Genomic DNA, 21,021 nt, shown 5'->3' with positions numbered 1-21,021 from the left:
ATGGTGTTACCTCAAAAAATTAAAAATTGAACTTCCATTTGACCCAGTGATCCCACTTCTAGGAATATACTCTACGAAGCCTAAAACACCAATCAGAAAGAATATATGTACCCCCATGTTTGTAGCAGCACTATTTATAATAACTAAGATCTGGAAACAGCCCAAATGTCCATCAGTAGACGAATGGATGAAAAGCTATGATACATATACACAATGGAGTACTACGCAGCTATAAGAAAGAAAGATCTCTTATCTTTTGAGACGACATGGAGGTACCTGGAAAGTATTATCCTAAGAGAAACAAGCCAAACAGAGAAAGACAAGTATCATATGATCTCACTTATTTGTGGAATATAATGAACATAACAGTCTGAGGAATGGGGTAGCCCCAGACACGTGGAAGTGGGGTACAGACTGACAATCCCAGAAAAGAGGGTGATGGGGGAGAGATAAAGCACAGAACTTATATGCATGTATGCATGAACAATGGACATGGACAACAAAGCTGGGATCAGGGTGGGGAGGGTGGGGGAGGGGTGAATCGGTGGGTGAAAAAGGAGAAACATCTGTAACAAAAATTGATTAATTAATTTTTAAAAAGTAAATTAATTAAAAATAGATAAATAAACAAAAAAATTAAAAAAGAATATCAGAGGTGTAGCCCTGGTTGGTTTGTTTCAGTGGTTAGAGCTTTGGCCCATGGACCAAAAAGTCGCTGGTTCAATTCTAGTCAAGGGCATATACCTCAGCTGGGGTTCATGTCGGGGTCATGCAGGAGGCATCCTATTGATGTATCTCTCTCACATCAATGTTTCTCTCTCTCTCTCTCTCTCTCCCTCCCTCCCTCCCTCCCTCCCTCCCTCCCTCCCTTCCTTCCTCCCATTGTATCTGAAGATAAATGGAAAAATATCCTCAGGTGAGGATTAAATACAAAAAAAGAATATCAGAGCTGCCAACGGCTATGATCCTGATAGTTTTGATTCCTGTATTTTTTCCTCAGATGGATGTTTCTCCTTTCTGTCATTCTTTAATGAAAATGACATATTTTTTTTATGTATTAAAGTCCCAAAATCAAAACTAAGAAGTTGAATCAGGCAGAAAAGCCTGAATTCTCAGAATAACTACAAAAGGTGGTGGGAGAGAGAATGAACAAGAGTGGGGTGAGAGAGGAAGAGAGAGAGAAAAAGAGGAAGTAAAAGGATATAGAAAGAGGAGAAGGCATTAGTATAATAGATTACACAGAGTTTGTTTGGGGAAATGTTGTTTGAGATGCCATGATCCTCAAGGGGAGATATTTAGCTGGCATTTGAATGCATGTGCTCAGAAGAGTGGTCTAGTATGGAGACACAGATTTAGAAATCATCAGCCTACAGCTGATAGTTAAAACAGAGGATGAGGTTGCCTAGGGGAGTGTAGAGAGCAAAGCTGAAGGTCAGAGCCTGGGGCGGCAACAATATGTAGGGGCCGGCAAAGAAGGAGCAGAGAGAAATCCAAGCCCTACAATACCCTTCCCAACTTGGCCTTTCTGAGTCTCAGATTCCTCACCTCTATAGTGGAGATAAGGCTTTTCTACTAGTGACTAAATTTTAAGGTTTAAAACAAACAATATGCTGGTACAGCAACAAGGTTTGTCAACTACAGCATGTAATACACATAAGCATCAGTAATTTCTCAGGTCCAAAAGCTCACCTGAAGTTAGTCACATACTCTGTGAATGGTCAAAGGAACGATATCCCATAAAGTCAGTTCTTACAACACAGTATTACAAAAGCTTCAGTGAACATTGACCTTATACATTTGCCAAGAGGGGAAAGAAGACAATAATAACACAGCCACGTATGTAGCCAGAAATCTGTTTAGCACATGGAATAAAAATAACTAACAAGTGGTATCTTCAGGAAGCAGTGAAGCTTGGCAGCATGGTGAATTTTGCCTGCAAAGTAGTCTGTTAGGTTGTGGCCTTTGTCGGTTTCAAGAATTTGTGGCTGCTGGAAGGGAAGGAAATTAGATTATGAAGATATCAGGCTGAGGGCTGAAGGTCCCCCTCTGGAGGGGAAAGTCACAACCCTTAGAAGGGGCCCAGTGGCAGAAACACACATCTTGGAGGTGGGGGGATGTTGGCAGGTGCGTGACCATGGATTTCAACATCTGCTCTAAATGCCACACAGCACATAATAAGAGCTTAAGGATGTGCAAGGACTCTTATAGGTCACTCTATGGCATGTCCTTGCCTCCATACAGGACTGTTTAATGCAGGAAACTAAAAGCAAGCACCCAGCAATCCTATGCTTCCCTTAGAGTCTTTTCTCCACCTTCTCTCCTCCTCCAGGCACAGAGACTTTCAAAATTTATTCTCCCTCCTTCCTCTTCATGGCATCTGATGAAAAACATCTCCCTGGTGTTCTCCCTGCCCTGCCCACATGTCTCCCAAACCACCACCAGAGAAGAAACTCTATATTATGAAGCAGTATACTTAATATCCTAATCTGATGTATCTGCCTTTGGACAACTTCATCTAAGTCCATATGCTCCCAAAGACAGTGTAGGGAAGGATAAAAAATGGGGGGACATTGACAAAGAGACTGGTCCTATATTCATATGACCTATGCTGTTCACTTCATTGTTCATCCTTTTGTTTTTCTTGATTGAAATAAAATAGACAAGGATTCATCTGAGATGCTGAGGCTGATGGATCTCTAGTTTTAAATTTGAAGGAAAGAAACCAATTGAAGGAAAGAAACCAAGACAGTTTCCCTAAATAATTATCCCTTTATGTTCATTTATCCTTACTTCAGCCTTGTCCCAGTGTGCCCACTTACAGTGCTTATCAAGTCCTTTTCTTTTTCCCCTCACCCAAGGACATTTTTTCCATTCTTTGTTCAGATAGAGTGGGAGGGAGAGAGAGAGAGAAACATCTTTTTTTTTTTTTTTTATCCTCACCCGAGGATATTTTTCCATTTTTTGTACAGATAGAATGGGAGGGAGAGAGAGGAAGGGAGAGAGAGTGAGAAACATCGACATGAAGGGACACATCGAGTGGCTGCCACCCGCACGACCAACCAGGGCCGGGGACAAACTGCAACCAAAGTACGTGCCCTTAGCGGGAACCGAACCCAGGTCTCTCGGGACCGCAGGCCGACGCTCTAACCGCTGAGCCAAACTGGCCAGGGCGAGAAACATCTTGATGTGACAGGGACACATCGAGTGGCTGCCACCCACACAACCCAACCAGGGCCGGGGACAAATTGCAACCAAGGTACATGCCCTTAGCGGGAACCCAGGTCTCTCTGGACCACAGACCGACGCTCTAACCGCTGCGCCAAACTGACCAGGGCCATATCAAGTCATTTCGGTCTGGCCTATAACAATCCAGGAATGGCTGGTGGAGAGGAGCACTTCTTGTTTTGAGGGTTCAGGTTCAGGTATGACTGTTAAGTTAGTGGCAGTTAAAATCAAACTGGACTTAAGTTGCTTCCAGGTGGCTGGCTCCAATTCTGAAGATAAAGACACATTAGAAAACTCTGGGCTTAACATACAGGAAGATAAAGAAGATGGCACCATTACAAAACCAGAGATAGCAGGTTTCCCTGCAGATAGGCCAAAAACTGAAGCAGAGGCAAATGTAAATGCATATGAAGAGTGTCCTTCTGGAATTTCCTTCATATGTAGAATAAATTTCAAGAACTGCCCACAAAACACTCTGGACAGAAAAGCTTGACTTCAAGAGTTAGAAGGGGGAAAAAACACTCCAGAAAAGGTAAATTGAAGAATGAAGAAAAATCTCCTAGTGAGCGGTCCTCAAGTGGAACCCAGAGGAAGGAACTTAGTATTTTGGAGTCAGTAACAGGTTTGAATGCCCTGTTATAAAGGAAAACGCTGAGAATTGAGCCTTGAAAAGAGCATAGAGCAGGCTGTGGGAGGGTGGACTATTGAGAAGGCTGAGGAACTCAACAAGAGCTTGGTGTAACAATTGCCAAAGCAATTGCCTGCCATCAATTTTTTTAAGAGTTTATTTGAAGCCCTGGCTAGTTTGGCTAAGCGGTTAGAGCATCGGCCTGCAGTCCAGAGAGACCCGGGTTTTGTTCCTGCTAAGGGCACGTACCTCCGTTGCAGTTTGTCCCCGGCTCTGGTTGTGTCGTGCGAGAGTCAGCCACTCGATGTGTCCCTTTCACATCGATGTTTCTCTCTCTCTCTCTCTCTCTCTCTCTCTCTCTCTCTCTCTCTCTCTCTCTCCCTCCTGCTCTATCTGAACAAAAAATAGAAAAATGTCCTCAGGCGAGGATAAGAAAAAATAGAGTTTATTTGAGCATACATCAGTTCAGATTGGACAGCATCAAACTGAAAATGGTTAGGAGCACTCCACCAACAGGAGCTCCTAACTTTTCATGAGGAAGATGAGGAAGCCAAGACAAGCAATTATTTGATTGGCTATCACTTAAGCGGTTGCCTTAATGGGAAAACCTACTTAGCTGTTCGTGATTAGTTGTTCTTAAGTTTCACTTTCTCAGATTCTAATACATTGATTCTGGCTTAGGTTTTGATTTGCTAAGTAGGCCATCAAAGTGTTAGAGCCACTTCAGTCTAATGTCTTTCTCTTGTAGCTTCTGGAAAATGCCACCGCACACTTGTGAGCAAATGAGAGTAAAATAGGCAACTAACATCCAAATAGTGTTATGAAAATTGTTTTGGTCTCACAAACACCCTGAAAACATTTCAGAGACCTCTGAAGCCATTGGAACACATTTTGAAAACAATGAAAGAATCTCATTGTATAGAGGAGGAAGCAAGGCTCAGAGAAGTGAAGTGACTTGCCCAGTGATGGCAGAGATGGGGTTAGAAACCAGGTATCCTAAAAATAAGAAAGAAAAGAAATCAGATATACTGTTTCTTCATTATATCAAGATTCAAGTACCAAAGAACCAACTTTGTAAAAGCCCAAAAGGAAGCTGAAAATTCACAGGCTGCTTGAGAAAAGAAGATACTTGCATGGAGATTTGAAGCAAAGAAGAGATGGGAAACCAAAAGCAACACAGGGTACGTGTAACTTGCCAGAGTTCTTCAAGACACTGTGTCTTTTCTTGAGTTTTTGTTTGAGTCTTCAATTCTTCAACTGACTGAAAAGATAGTCCTGCTTATGTTAAATATGTCAGGAAATTGATAGAAGTAGAAAAAATGAGCATAAAATTTGGGGGTTGTTCAATCCTTTTCTAAAATGTTCATCCTATTGAAGTAAATGGAATGGAGTATTCTGTTATTTGTACAAAGAATCTAAGCACACATACAGGGGGGAAGAGGGATTTTTTAAAATTTATTTATTTATAGAAAACTACAGTATAAAATCAATTTTATTTTTTGTTCATTTGGTATAGCATAGTTGACAAACTCCTTGTATTTCTTATTTATTCTCAGTGGAACTGTACTTATTCTGAAATTGAGTTATTAAGATTAGCATTTGTTTATAATGAATGAGTCATGAGTGTACAAAAGTCTCAGTTGCTACTATCTCTACAAATGACTTTATCTTAATGTCATAAAATTAATTATTGTTTTTTTTAAATATATTCTCTTGATTGATTTCACAAAGAGAGGAAAGGGGAGGGAGAGAGATAGAAATATCCATGAGAGAGAACATCAACTGGACACCTTCTGCATGCCCCCACACTGGGAATTGGGCCCACAACCTGGGCATGTGCCCTGACCGGGAATTGAACCAATGACCTCTTAGTACATGAGTCGATTCTCAACCTCTGAGACACATCAGCCAGGCTAATTGCTGGTTCTCTATTGAAGGCATTAGAGTTGATACTTTATGGTCACATAGCAAAAACAGATGATTAATTTTTATGCATCTTCAGATAAAATATTATAATTTTTTTAAAAAAAGGACAGCATGACCAGTGTGATTCACTGGTTGAGCATCGACCCATGCACCAAGAGGTTGCTGGTTCAATTCCTGGTCCTGACCTGGGCACATGCCTAATCCCTAGTGGGTGACAATTAATGTTTTTTATCTCTCTCACCCTCTCCCTTTCTCTCTCTCTAAAATCAATAAAGAAAAAAATTTTTAAATAAAAAAGAACAGAATATAGTGTTTGATGATGATTTAAATTCAGCTCTGCCTGGAAATGTTTTCCTAAATATCTCTCTCAGCCATGTCATTCTTTAAATTATGAGATGATTCTTGGAAGAGAAAATGGTATAATTATATTAGAATGTTATAATTCAAAACAATATAACTTTGAAAAATCTAAGAACATGATTTGATTGTTTAACTCCTCTTCCCCATTGCTCTTTTAAAAATTGATGCATTAACGAGGCTAAAGAGAGGATTGGTGCCACAGGAGGTGGTTTCATTAGATGTGTGTGTCATAGTCCTCTAGAAGGGGCTTTTAGAAATCTTATAACCTGCTGCTAAGGAGACCACAACTGGATGTTTGGATTTTTTTGGCAGGCCTTTGGTATTTAGGCACCTCCCTACTTAGTGCTCAGTAGAGAGGAAGAACTGTTTGCTGTGGTTTTTATTAGTTCACCATCCTTCTTCAGCCTTCATCCAAGGTTGTCTAGCTAGCTGATAAAACTTTTCTCTGGGTTGATAATATAAATTTAGGAACATAGGAAATGAGTCATGATTATAATTCTATTATTATTTTGTTATTTTTAGATTTACAGTAGTAACAAAATTTTATTAATTTATTGGTGGCATGTTTAGTGTTTTACGTATGTTCTGGAACAAGTGAGTAAGTTGCTATTTAAGAGAACAAAAATCATATCTTGCTTCCATTTAGGAGAGAAAAGCCGGTATAGAGAAAACAGGATTTTAGGAGATTGTTTATCTATTTATAGAATTCATCATGAAAAGGTGTCTAGACCAAATATTGAAAAATCTTATATTTTATTATTTCATATCCTCTATTCTGTTTTGTTGATACAATCACATACTGCTTACCTATAATATCTCATTTTAAATCCTAAGAGGTGAATACAAATGTATGGCATACAAATATTTCCTTTAAAAACTCCACCACAAGGGATTCCAAAATGGCAGCAGAGTGAATGGAATATACACAGACCATCTCCTAGGACCACACTGGAATTACAACTAAAATAATGACAAGTCATCAGGAAAAAGCAACAGAAAAGGAACTAGAGAGGACCCATATAACCAGGGACAGAAAAAGGACACTAAATCGAGCCTGGTAGGAACTATAGAGGGGTGAGAGGGAGGGCTGGGAGCCTACAGAGAGCAGCTGTTTTACCTGAGAGCAGCTCCCTCGGGGTTAACATTCCAAGCCAGCTCTACAGCACAGAGGGCTAGGACAAAGCACTAAATTAGCTACATATACTCTAGTTTCTCTTCAGATCATATAAATCTTTTGCCTTTTACTAAATTAGCTATAGCCACTCACAGTGGCCTCTGGCAGAGGGAGGGAGGACTGAACTGAAAGTGTTTGGTGATTTGGGAACTTGGAGAGCTAAGAGAGCACTGGAAGTTTTGTGCTGAATCTCCCTCACAGGACAGTAGCCATGTTACTTAAAGAGCTCCTTCCCGGATCCCTAAGAAGAAGCAACATCAGGAATTTAATACCACCCAGCTGGCCACAGAAATGCAAATTGAAGCTCATTAACAACCAGTGAGCATCTGCCTTACCCTCTGGAAATCCTCTTACCCTAAACACCTCAAGAATTTTTTCATTCACTTGAGGCTTATCAAGTAACTGAGACTAATACCTTCCAGAAAAAAAGCTAGAAAGTAACTGAACCTTTCCTGGGCTTGCAAATCTACCCAGGAAAGTAAGACTTGACAGTGGTGCTTAACGTGGGTCTTCCCACACTTGTTCTAACCCAGTAGAGGGAGTCACAACCAGCAGAACAACAACACCCACAGGGAAAATTTGGCAGGCTCCAAAACCCACTGAGACAGCCAAAATGGTGAAACAAGGAAACAAATCCCAAATGAAAGAACAAGAAAATTTGACAGAAGATGAAATAAATGAAAGGGAATTGAGCAATATATCAGAGGGAGAATTCTGAGTAATAATCATGAGGAAGCTCAACAGCATGAGTAAAGATATAGAAGCATTGAAAACCAACCAATTGGAAATAAAGAATGACAGCAGAAATAAAAAACACATTGGAAGGAATAACCAGAAGAAAAGAGGAAGCCATGGATCAGATCAGTGAATTAGAAGACAGAGTAGAAAAATCATGCTTTAGAGAATAAAAAAAAAAAAAAGCCAGTAAAAAACAGGAAGATAGCTTAAGAGAACAGTGGGACAATATGAAATGTAACAGTGGGACAATATGAAATGTAACAACATCTGCATCATAAGTGTTCCAGAAGAAGAAAAAAATAAGCAAGGGTTACAGAATATATTTGAAGAAATGGTGACAGAACACTTCCCTAACTTGGTGAAGGAAAAGGCATTCAAGTTCAAGAAGCACAGAGAGCCCCAAGTAAGAAGAACCCAAAGAGACCCACACCAAGACACACAATAATTAAAATGCCAAAAATTAAAGACAACGAGTGAATCCTAAAGGCAGCAAGAAATAGGCAACAGGTTGCCTACAAATAAACCCCACAAGGCTATCAGCTGACTTCTCAACAGAAACAAACAGGCTAGAAGAGAATGGCATGAAGTAATCAAAGTAATGAAAAACAAGCATCTTAATCCGAGACTACTCTATCCAGCAAAGCTATCATTCAATATAGAAGGTGAAATATAGAGCTTTCCAAACACATATACACACACAAAAGGCTAAGAAAGTCCTTTTCAATGTTTGTTTCTCTCTCTCTCTCTCTCTCTCTCTATCTATCTCTCTATCTCTCTCTCTCTCTCTCTCTCCCACACTTCCTCCCACTCTATCAGAATAACAATGAAAGAAATATCTTTGGGTGAGGATTTGAAAAAAAAAAAAAAAAAGGCTAGGGGAATGTATTAGCACCAAACCAGCATTGCAAGAAAGGACTGCTGTAATTAGTAGAAGGAATAAATAAATAAATAAATAAATAAAACTACAATAAACAAAAATGGCAATAAATAAGTACATATCAATAATAACCTTAAATGTAAATGGATTGAACACTCTGATCAAAAGACACAGAGTAGCTGACTAAACAAGAAAGCATGATTGATATATATGTTTACAAGAGACCCACCTCAAAACAAAAGACTCATATAGATTGAAAGTGAAGGGTTGGGAAAAAATCTTCCAAGCAAATGGAAAGAAAAAAAAAAGCTGGGGTAGCAATAAGCATATCCAATAAATACACTTCAAAATGAAGGCCATCACTAGAGATAAAGAAAGCCACTACAAAATATTGAAAGGATCTATCCAACAGGAAGATATAACCTTGGTAAAAATATATGCACCCAATATAGGAGCACCAAAATATATTTTAAAACTTTTGGAGAACTACAAAGGAGAAACTGACAGCAATACAATCATAGCAGGGGACGTCAACACCCCACTGACATCACTCGATAGATCCTCTAGACAAAAAATTAGCAAGGAAACAGAAACTGTAAATGATGCACTAGATCAAATAGATTTAATATCTACAGAGAATTACAGCCCAAAACTGCAGAATTCACATTCTTCTCAAGTGCACATGGAACATTCTCAAAGATAGACCACATGTTAGGACACAAACTAAATTTCTACAAGTTCAAGAAGACTGAAATCAGCCCTGGCCAGTTTGGCTCAGTGGTTGGAGCGTCGGCCTGTGGTACAGAGATACCCGGGTTCGGTTCCTGCTAAGGGCACGTACCTCGGTTGCAGTTTGTCCCCGGTCCTGGTTGGTCATGCAGGTGGCAGCCACTCGATGTGTCCCTTCACATCGATGTTTCTCTCTCTCTCTCTTCCTCTCTCTCCCTCCCGCTCTATCTGAACAAAAAATGGAAGAATGTCCTCGGATGAGGATAAAAAAAAAAAAAAGAAGACCAAAATCATATCAAGCATCTTCTCAGATAACAATGTCATGAAAAAAGAAATCAATTACAACAAAAACATTTAAACACATGAAGGCTAAATAGCATGTAATTAGACAATGAACGGGTTCCTAAGGAGATGAAGAAAGAAATTAAAACCATCCTGGAAAGGAATGAAAATGAACACAGAACAACACAAAATCGATGGGACACTGCAAAAGCAGTCCTGAGAGGGAAGTTTATAGCACTTCTGGCCTACCTCAAGAAACGAGAAAAATTTCTAATAGACTATCTAACCTCACAACTTAAAGAACTAGAACGCAAACAAAAAGAAAACCCCAGAGCAAGTAGAAGGAAGGAAATAGTAAAGATCAGAGCAGAAATAAATGACATAGAGAACAAAAAAAAAAAATTCAAATGATCAATGAAACAAAGAACTGGTTTTTCAAAAAGATAAACAAGATTGATGGACCCTTAGATAGACTCACCAAGAAACAAAGAGAGAGAACCTAAATACACAAAATCAGAAACAAAAGAGAACAACTGACATCACCAAAATACAAAAGGTCGTTAACAAATGCTATGAAAAATTATACACCAAAAAATTGGACAATCTAGGCAAAATAAGCAAATTTCTAGAAACACATAGTCTCCCAAAACTGAACCAAGAAGAGATAGAAAACTTGAACAGACCAACAACAACTAAGGAAATTGAAGATGTAATCAGAAACTCCCAGCAAACAAAAGTCCAGGCCCAGGTGACTTCATAGAGGAGTTTTACCAAATACTCAAAAAAAGAACTAACACCCATTCTCCTCAAACTATTCCAAAAATTCAAGAAGGAAGACTTTTAAACTCATTTTATGAGACCAGTATAATTCTAATTTCAAAAATTACATAAAGAACCTACAAAGAAAGAAAATTATAGGCCAATATCCCTGATCCCAAAATAGATGCCAAAATCCTTAACAAAATATTAGCAAATCGGATACATTAAAAAAATTATTCAGCCCTGGCCGGTTTGGCTCAGCGGTTAGAGCATCGGCCTGCGGTCCGGAGAGACCCGGGTTTGGTTCCCGCTAAGGGTGTGTACTTCGGTTGCGGTTTGTCCCCGGCCCTGGTTGGTCGTGCGGGTGGCAGCCACTCGATGTGTCCCTTCACATCGATGTTTCTGTCTCTCTCTCCCTTCCTCTCTCTCCCTCCCACTCTATCTGTACAAAAAATGGAAAAATATCCTCGGGTGAGGATAAAAAAAAAAAAATTATTCACCATAACCAAGTAAGATTCATCTCAGAGATGCAAAGCTGGTACAATATTCACAAATCAATAAATGTGACACACCACATAAACAAAGTGAAAGATAAAAACCATATGATCTTATCAATATATGCTGGAAAAGCATTCAACAAAATCCATTTCTGATAAAAAAAAGCTCAAAATGTGGGAATAGAGGAATCATATCTCAACATAATAAAGACCGTATATAAAAAACCTATAGCTACCATCATTCTCAATGGGAAAAAAAAACTAAAAGCATTTCCCTTAAGAACAGGAACAAGACAGGGATGCCCACTTTTGCCACTCTTATTTAACATAGCACTGGAAGTCTTAGCCATAGCAATTAGACAAGAAAAAAAATAAAAGGGATCCACATGGGAAAGGAGGAAGTGAAACTGTGATTATTTGCAGATGAAATGATATTGTACATAGAAAAGCCTAAAGATTCCATCATAAATCTACTAGCTTTAATAAATGAATTTGGCAAGGTAACAGGATACAAAATTAACATTAAAAAATCAACAGCTTCTGCCCTGGCTGGTTCGGCTCAGCAGTTGCAGCATCAACCTGCAGACCAGAGAGACCCCGGGTTGAGTTCCCATTAAGGGCACATACTTCAGTTGCCACTTGTCCCTGGCCCCAGTTGGGGTCATGTGGGTGGCAGCCAGTCAGTGTCTCTCTCTCACATTGATGTTTCTCTCTCTCTCTTTCTCCCTCTCTCTCTATCTAAAGATAAATGCAAAAATGTCCTCAGGTGAGGATTAAAAAAAAAAAAGGATATCAACGGCATTCTTATACACCAATGATGAAGTCACAGAAATTTTAAAAATATATAATTTACCATTGCAACAAAATAGTTAAGATACCTAGGAATAAACCTAACCAAAGTAAAGGAACTATTAGTTGAAAACTACAGGACATTGAAAAAAGAAATAGAGGAAAATATAAAACAGTGGAAGCATATACCTTGTTCATAGATTGGAAGAATTAACATCATTAAAATGTCCATATGACCCAAAGCAATCTATAGATTTAATGCAATCCCCATTAAAATACCAACAACATACTGCACAGAACTAGAACAAATATTTCAAAAGTTTATATGGAACCAAAAAGGCTCCAAGTAGCCACAGCAATCTTGAAAAAGGAGGACAAAATAGGAGGAATCACAATACTAGATATCAGGTTACACTACAAAGCCATTGTAAATAAAATAGCCTGGTAGTGGCACAAGAACAGTCATATAGATCAAAGGAACAGAATAGAGAACCCAGAAATTGACCCAAGACATGATGCTGAAGTAATACTTGACAAAGGTGGCAAGAGCATACAGTGGAGTAAAGACAGCCTCTTCAATAAATGGTGTTGGGAAAATTGGACAGCTACATGAAAAAAAAAAAATGAGACTAGACCACCAACTTACACAATACACAAGAATAAACTCAAAATGGATAAAAGACTTAAATGTGACTCATGAATCCATAAAAGTCCTAAAAGAAAATGTAGGTAACAAAATTTCAGACATCACATGCAGCAAAATTTTTACTAATACAATGCCTAAGGCAAGAGAAACAAAGAAAAAAATTAATAAGTGGGACTACATCAAACTAAATAGGTTCTGCACAGCAAAAGAAACAACCATCAAAATGGAAAGGGAGCTCACTATATGGGAGAGCATAACTGCCAATGATACATCAGTTAAGGGCTTAATTTTCAAAATATATAGAGTACTCATACAACTCAACAAAATGAAGACAAAGAACCCAATTAAAAAATGGGCAGAGGACCTAAATAGACAGCTCTCCAAAAAGGACATAGAGATGGCCAAGAGACATATGAAAAAAATGCTCAACACATCACTAATAATCAAGGAGATGCAAATTAAAACAGCTATGAGGTATCACCTCACACTTGCCAGAATGGCTGTCATCAACAAATCATCAAACAACAAATGCTGGTGAGGGTGTGGAGAAAAGGGGACTGCTGATGGGACTGCAGACTGGTGCAGTCACTATGGAAAACAATATGGTCTTCCCTCAAAAAATTAAAAATTGAATTGCCATTTGATCCAGTGGTCCCATTTCTAGGAATATATCCTAAGAAGCCTGAAACACCAATAAAAAAGAATATATCTTCTCCTATGTTCATAGCAGTACTATTTACAATTGCTCAGATCTGGAAACAGCCCAAGTGTCCATCAATAAATGAGTGGATAAAAAAGCTGTGGTATGTATACACAATGGAATACTATGACTATGCAGCTGTAAGAAAGAGAGATCTCTTATTTTTTGAGACTACGTGGAGGGAACTGGAGAACATTATGCTAAGTGAAATAAGCCAATCAGAGGAAGACAAATACCACATGATCTCACTTATTTGTGGAATAAAATGAACCAAATTACCTGATGAACAAAATAAACCCAGAGACATAGAAAGGAGTAAGGTTAAGACTGTCAAACCTCTGAGGAGGGAGGCAATGTGTGTGGGGGGTGGGTGGGGGGGGTTAAGATAAACCAAAGAATTTATATGCATGTCTGCATAACCAATAGACATAGACAACAATGTAGGGGGTGGGGATCCGGAGTAGGGTGTCTGGGAGGGGAGGAGAAACTTCTGTATCAAAAATAAATTAATAAAAATTGCAACAAAAAAAAATCCACCACACAATCCAGTGGTTTTGTCTGAAACATTGGAAGTGTTATCGTTGAGCAGGGGTAGGATAGAATTTTCATGCATGTGGCCCAGGACCGGCAGGTCCCTGAAGCTTCTGCCTCATTTTTTTTCCCCGTCATCCACTTCCTTAGAGCATTTAGTGGCCTCTGAAGGCACGTCTCACTGGTCTGCTGCTTAGGTCTTGCTAGAGTGGCCTCCTATAGGGTATGTCCGATCTGGAGCCCTTCTTCAGCCTGTTCCAGTGCCAGCACCTGCCCACTGCACCCTCCTGTCTAATGTGGATGAGGCATTTCAACTGAGTGGGGGTCATTATGGCAAAATCAGGTGTAACAGGGGATACATGTGATAAGGCGAGCCACAGCTTATAAGTCCCTACTCACTGGGGGCCTAGTATGTGAAAAGCTCCAAAACATGGTACAGCAGAAACGGGTGGGGGTGGAAGGGGAGGATTTGAGGGGAAGGATGGGACCTATTATTTTGGGTTTGCTCTGCTGGCAAGTCATTCGGAACCAGTTTTATTTTATCAGCTTTATTTTGAATTGGACCTTTTATTCATTAAAGCAATAAAATGGGAACATTCTTAGAGTACCTATGTTGCCTAAAAAGTATAGTCATTTGACCTCTTCATCTGGTCACAGCAAAATCAGGATTCTTTTGGGGTCAGTAATAACTTCAGTTCCTGAAGCTTTGGGATATGCATTAACTACCCCCTGGAATGCCCGAATTGGTTTCTTAATGTAAATGTCAGTCATGGTTAGCTGAGATTAATATGTTTCAGGCCATCAGTGTGGCATGAATGTAACAATGATTTATTAAGTACTTCAGGCTAAAACAACTCACTGAAGAACAGTAATTTTGAGCTTTATGGTGCTGGTTCTGAGAGTTTAGTTGGTAGTGTGTTCTTGTTTGGGAGCCCTCATGATGCTTCTGACTTTCAGCAGAACATTCTATTTCTTTCACCAAAGGAGAATTTAAATATATAATCTCAGGTTTGCTATCATTAATTCTGATGACAGAGTTAATTAAATACCTTGGCCAAAACTATAAATCAGTAAACAGGTTTCTGAAACTGATCATAAATCTCATAGTCTACATTTTAAACATAGTTATTTTTTTTAGAGAGACAGCTAAGGGAGGGGTAGTCCAAGGACAGAAATAAAGTGTTATCTGTAGTAACAGCATAGAACCTCACATTTAACATCTTCCCGATTTCCCTGATACCTTTTGTCTAGAATGTTATCCATGTCATCCCAAAGGATAAGAGATCTTTCTTTCTCACAGCTGTATAGTATTCCATTGTGTATATGTACCACAGTTTTTTTATCCACTCATCTATTGATGGACACTTGGGCTATTTCCATATCTTAGCAATTATAAATAGTACTTCTATGAACATAGAGGTACATATATTTTTTTCTGATTGGTGATTCAGGCTTCTTAGGATATATTCCTAGAAGTGGAATCATTGGATCAAATGGCAATTCCATTTTAAATTTTTTGAGGAAACACCATATTGTTTTCCATAGTGACTGCACCAGTCTGCATTCCCATCAGCAGTATACTAGAGTCCCCTTTTCTTCACACCCTTCCCAGCACTTGTTTGATGATTTGTTGATGGCAGCCATTCTGGCAGGTATGAGGAATACCACATAGTCGTTTTAATTTGCATCTCTCTGATGATTAGTGATGTTGAGCATTTTTTCATATGTCTCTTGGTCATTTCTATGTCTTGTTTGGAAAGGTGTCTAAGTCTTCTGGCCATTTTTTCATTGGATTCTTTGTCTTCCTTTTGTTGAGTTGTATGAGTACTCTACATATTTATTTATATTTATTATCTGATGTATCTTTGGCAATTATGTTCTCTCATATAGTGGGTTCCTTTTTCATTTTGATGCTTGTTTCTTTTGCTGTGCAGAAGCTTTTTAGTTTGATGTAGTCCCATTTATTCATTTTTCCCTTTATTTCTCTTGTCCTTGGCATTGTATCGGTGAAAATTCTGCTGCGTGTGATGTCTGAAATTTTGTTGCCTACATTTACTTCTAGGTTTTTTTATGGATTCATGAGTCACATTTAAGTCTTTTATCCATTTTGAGTTTATTCTTGTGTATTGTGTAAGTTGGTGGTCTAGTCTCATTTTTTTTCATGTAGCTGTCCAGTTTTCCCAACAACATTTTATTTTATCCTCACCCAAGGACATTTTTCCAGTTTTTGTTCAGATAGAGTGGGAGGAAGAGAGAGAGAGAGAGAGAAACATCAATGTGAAAGGGACACATCGAGTGGCTGCCTACCGCATGACCCAACCAGGGCCAGAGACAAACTGCAACTGAGGTACGTGCCCTTAGAGGGAACCCAACCCTGGTCTTTCTGGACTGCAGGCCAACACTCGAACCACTGAGCCAATCCGGCCAGAGCCCAATACTATTTATTAAAGAGGTTGTCTTTATTCCACTGTATGCTCTTGCCACCTTTGTCTTGCTAAACTATAAAAAGTATTGTATGAGATTGAGATTTAAATAAGATTCAAATTTTGTATCTTTTTTTAAGAAATGAAGTTTAGGAAAACCAAATATATAAATAAAAAATAAGCCCAGCCAGTGTGGCTCAGTGGTTGAGCACCAACCCATGCACCAAGAGGTCGCCATTTCAATTCCCAGTCAGGGCACCTGCCCAAGTTGTGGGCCAGATCCCCCGTGTGAGGCATTCTGGAGGCAGCCAACCTATGTTCTCTGTCATCAATGTTTCTATCTCTCTCTCCTTTTTCCATTCTCTCTCTAAAATAAATAAAGAAAAACAAATAAAGTCAAACTAGTTATTTGCATCTGAGCACACTAGACTTTTATGTTGAAGATATGCTATTAAAAATCTGATTATTTCAAACCAAGAAACTACTTATTTTTTCTAACAATGAAAATACAATTATTTCTCCCAGTACAAAAGAAGAATATTTCCCACAAATTTGCTATTGTCACTGAGAGCAACAGATACAGATTTCTGGCAGTTATAGGATAGCCCTTTTTTTTAAAAAAAAATGTTTCCAGCCTTCAAGAATATGTAGGTTCAAACTTTGAGACACACTATCAAGAAAATCTTTTTGCTAATGAATTAGATTGAGGGATCTGAAGAAAAGAAAGAAATTCAGGATGACGTTTTATGTTGCAGCTTGAGTGGCCAAGTGGAAGATGACTTCACTAAATAAAATGGAGAAGACTGGAGTGGGGTTCGAGAATGGGTTTTAAGAAAATCTAAAGATTGTTTTGGACTTGTCAAATTTGAGGTGCCAGTAAGACTTCCAAGGGGAAAGATCAAGAAAACAGATGTCAAGAGTTTGTCAGTCAAAGGAGAGACTGGGGTAGAAATACAAATTTAGGATTCGTTAGCAGTAAAATGGTGCTTGAGTCCATGGCAATGAATGAGATCAGCAAGGAATTTAAAGAAAGACAAGAAGAGAATCTAGGGCCAACCCTTTGGATTCTTAGGGGAATCCCAAGATGAGAAGATTAGACATTCATTAGAAAAGGAAACATTAAGTAAAAGGGTCACAGGGCAGCAAAAAGGGTCACTTGAAGCACTCGGATTTTCACAGCAGTGCAGGGATCTAACCACCACGATGTCGAGCAAAAGGGCAAAGACCTAGACCACCAAGAATCGCCCACAGTGGGAAACATCCAATGTGTTCACCACGTTTGACCAGTCACAGATTCAGTTGTTTAAAAAGGCTTTCAACATGATTGATCAGAATAGAGATGGTTTCATTGACAAGGAAGATTTACATGACATGTTTGCCTCCCTGAGGAAAATCCAATCAATGAGTATCTAGATGCCATGATAAATGAGGCACCAGGTCCCATAAATTTTACCATGCTCCTCACAATTTTGGTGAGAAGCGGATGGCACAGATCCAGGAGATGTAATCAGAAATGCATTCACTTGAGACTTCCGGTCAAGATGGCGGCGTAGGTAAACGCGGTATCGCGTCCTCCCACAACCACATCAAAGTTACAACTAAACTGCAGAACAACCATCATTCAAAACCGCCTGAAATCAAGCTGAATGGAAGTCATACAACTACGGAATTTTTTAAAAAGCAGCTACATCCAGACTGGTAGGAGGGGCGGCGGCGCGAGGGGTGGCGGCGGCGGCGCAGCTGCGGCAGCAGCGGCACGACGGGCTGGTCCCACACCCAGCGGATAAAAATCAGGAGGCTCCCGCGGCTGGGAAGGTCCTTCCTGAGGACTGAGGGGTCCCCGTCCCACACCAGGGGCCCCGTTCAGGGTTCCAGTGCCAGGAAGAGAAGTCCCCATAACTTCTGGCTGGAAAAACCAGCGGAAACTGAGGCTCAGGGAGGCTGAGGCGGCTGGAGCCCCAGGCAGCTCCTTAAAGGGCCCGCGCACGGACTTATCGGACTCTCTCCCTCTAAGCTCGGAGTGGAGGCAGCTCGAGGGGCACCTGAGACATACAGGGAAGAACTGAGCTGTTTGGCACTGGAGCAAGGGCTGGAGAGGGGGCTTCCTCGGGGACAAACGTGCTGTAAGAGGCTTTTGTTCCTTTGGTGAGCCCTTCCCGGGGCGGCAGACAGAAGCCATATCTGGGACTCCAGCAACCTGGCTCACACTGGTAGCCCCACCCTGCTGACTCCCTGAGGCCCCACCCCACCCCACACAACTTTCAAGCCCACCCAAGCTGTTGCCACTTGCTTAACCATAGGATTGGCCTGTCTTGGATCCTGCTTCAGGTTTTTCCTAAATTCTTTCAAACGAGCAGCATCTGGTCTCAGCGAGCCCCATACCTCTCATTAAGTAATACACAGAAACAAACACAAGGAGGCAGCCAAAATGAGGATACAAAGAAACAGGTCCCAAATGAAAGAACAGAACAAAACCCCAATAAAAGAACTAAGCGAAAGGGAGATAAGCAACCTAACAGATACTGAGTTCAAAATACTGCTTATAAGGATGCTCAATGAACTTAGTGAGAACCTCAGTGAACTTAGGGAGGGCCTCAACAGCATAAAAAAGGACCAGTTAGAAATCATGGATATACAGTTAGAATTGAAGGAGGCATTAACTGAAATAAAGAATAATTTACACAGCTTCAATAATAGAGTATGTAAATCCAAGGAGCAAACCATCGATTTGGAATATAAGGAAGCAAAAAATCCCCAATCAGAACAGCAAAAAGAAAAAAGAATCCAAAAAACTGAGGAGAGTGTAAGGAGCCTCTGGGACAAGTTCAAGCATGCCAACATTCGCATCTTGGGGGTGCCGGAAGGAGAAGAGAGAGAACAAGAAATTGAAAACCTGTTTGAAACAATAATGGCAGAAAACTTTCCTAACTTGGTGAAGGAAACAGACATACAAGTCCAGGAAGCACAGAGAGTCCCAAACAAGATGAACCCCAAGAGGCACACACCAAGACACATCATCATCAAAATGCAAAAAGTTCAAGACAAAGAGAGAATCTTAAAAGCAGCAAGAGAAAGGCAGCTAGTTACCTACAAGGGAGTTCCCATTAGGCTGTCAGCTGATTTCTCAAAAGAAACTTTGCAGGCCAGAAGGGAGTGGCAAGAAATATTCAGAGTGATGAAAAACAAGAACCTACAACCAAAATTACTCTATCCTGCAAAGCTGTCATTTAGAATCAATGGACATATAAAAACTTTCCCAGACAAGAAAAAGTTAAAGGAGTTCATCACTACCAAACTGTTATTATATGAAATGATGAAGGGTCTTTTTGAAGAAAAGATAAAATGTATGAACAAACAAAATGGCAATGAATACATATCTATCAACAATGGAATCTACAAACAAAATGAACAGGAAGAACAGAAACATTCTCATAGATACAGAGAACATTTTGTTGGTTGCCAGATGAAAGGGGGTTGGGGGAATGGGTGAAAAAGGTGAAGGGATTAAGAAGCACAAATTCATTGCTAGACTGACAAACCTCAAAGGGAAAGGGGTTGGGGGGTTGGGAAGAAATAAACCAAAGAACTTATATGCATAACCAATGGACACAGACAATAGTGTGGGAAAAGGTGGGAGGGGGGCGGGAGTGGGGAGGAGGGGGTCAATAGGGGAAAAATGTGGAACCTCTGTAATACATTTTACATCCAACAATAAAGATTTAAAAAAAAAAAAAAGAAATGCATTCACTTGCTTTGCTGAAGAAGCAATTGGCACCATCCAGGAAGATTTCCTGAGAGAGCTGCCAACAACAATGGGAGATGGGTTTACAGGACAGGAAGTGCATGAGCTGTGCAGCGAAGCATCTATTGGCAAAAAGAGAAATTTTAATACATTAAGTTCATGCGCATCCTTACACATGGAGCAAAAGAAATAGATGACTGAAAAGAACTCCAAATTCCGCCAAATATTCCTTGTTGCCACTTGGAGTATTTCTGAGACGTTCTCTTAGTGCCTATAGCATGCCCTAGCTTTACAGCTTTTGCTTTTCTGTGGTATTTATTCTCATTCATTTTGGGCACATGCATCTCTATAATCAGACTGAAAATGGGACTTTTTGTCTTTTTCAGAATAGAAAATTGGGTAATTTAACTTACCAGCCCCCCCCCCTCCCGCTCCCATAACTGCAATCTACATGGAGTCAATATTTCTTTTTCAGAGAAAGTTACTCAATTTTTTTCTGTACCATAATTAAACTTTATGATCAAAACTTACTTGTTTAAACTTATTTATTTATCAAAATTGGTTTTTATTAGTTTTAGTTGTATCTTCCAAAGAAAGGTAGATGAGGTAAAACCTAGAAAATGGTGTGGTTGTTCGACTTTCCCTTACTCCTCCCAGTTTTCCTACCAATCCTATCTCCTCTGCTACTCGTCTTTCTCCTCCCAAAGAAATACAGTTTTAAATACCTTAATTGATTTCCCGTACTTTGTCTTCCAATTTTAAAAATAATTTTCTATAGAATTTGAATATATATGGTAGCTTTGAAAGCTTTAAATCCTTAAGTTTATCATTCCTGCCAACATTCCTCCTTATCTGTCCTAAGTTTTTGTACATTACTTCATGTCATTTAAAATTAGACCAGGCCACTGAGTTTAATTTTAATTTGTCCTCGTTTTTAAAACTATTTTAGACCCAAAGTTTCTGTGAAATGCTTCTACCAAAAAGAGATTTTTTTG

At 39.5% G+C, this 21,021-nt stretch overlaps 2 pseudogenes; both read left to right on the top strand.

Annotated features, from left to right (window-relative positions):
• Positions 1–3,424: 3,424 nt before the first annotated feature.
• Positions 3,425–5,044, top strand: LOC118627680 (annotated as a pseudogene).
• A 12,443-nt stretch (positions 5,045–17,487) lies between these two features.
• LOC118639153 lies at positions 17,488–20,227 on the top strand (annotated as a pseudogene).
• The last annotated feature ends 794 nt before the right edge of the window (positions 20,228–21,021 follow it).

Source organism: Molossus molossus, unplaced genomic scaffold (genome assembly GCF_014108415.1).
Source record: "Molossus molossus isolate mMolMol1 unplaced genomic scaffold, mMolMol1.p scaffold_m16_p_1, whole genome shotgun sequence".
In the NCBI taxonomy this organism is placed as follows: Eukaryota; Metazoa; Chordata; class Mammalia; order Chiroptera; family Molossidae; genus Molossus; species Molossus molossus.
Note: the sequence above shows the minus strand (reverse complement) of the source record. Positions and strands in the feature narration are given on the sequence as shown.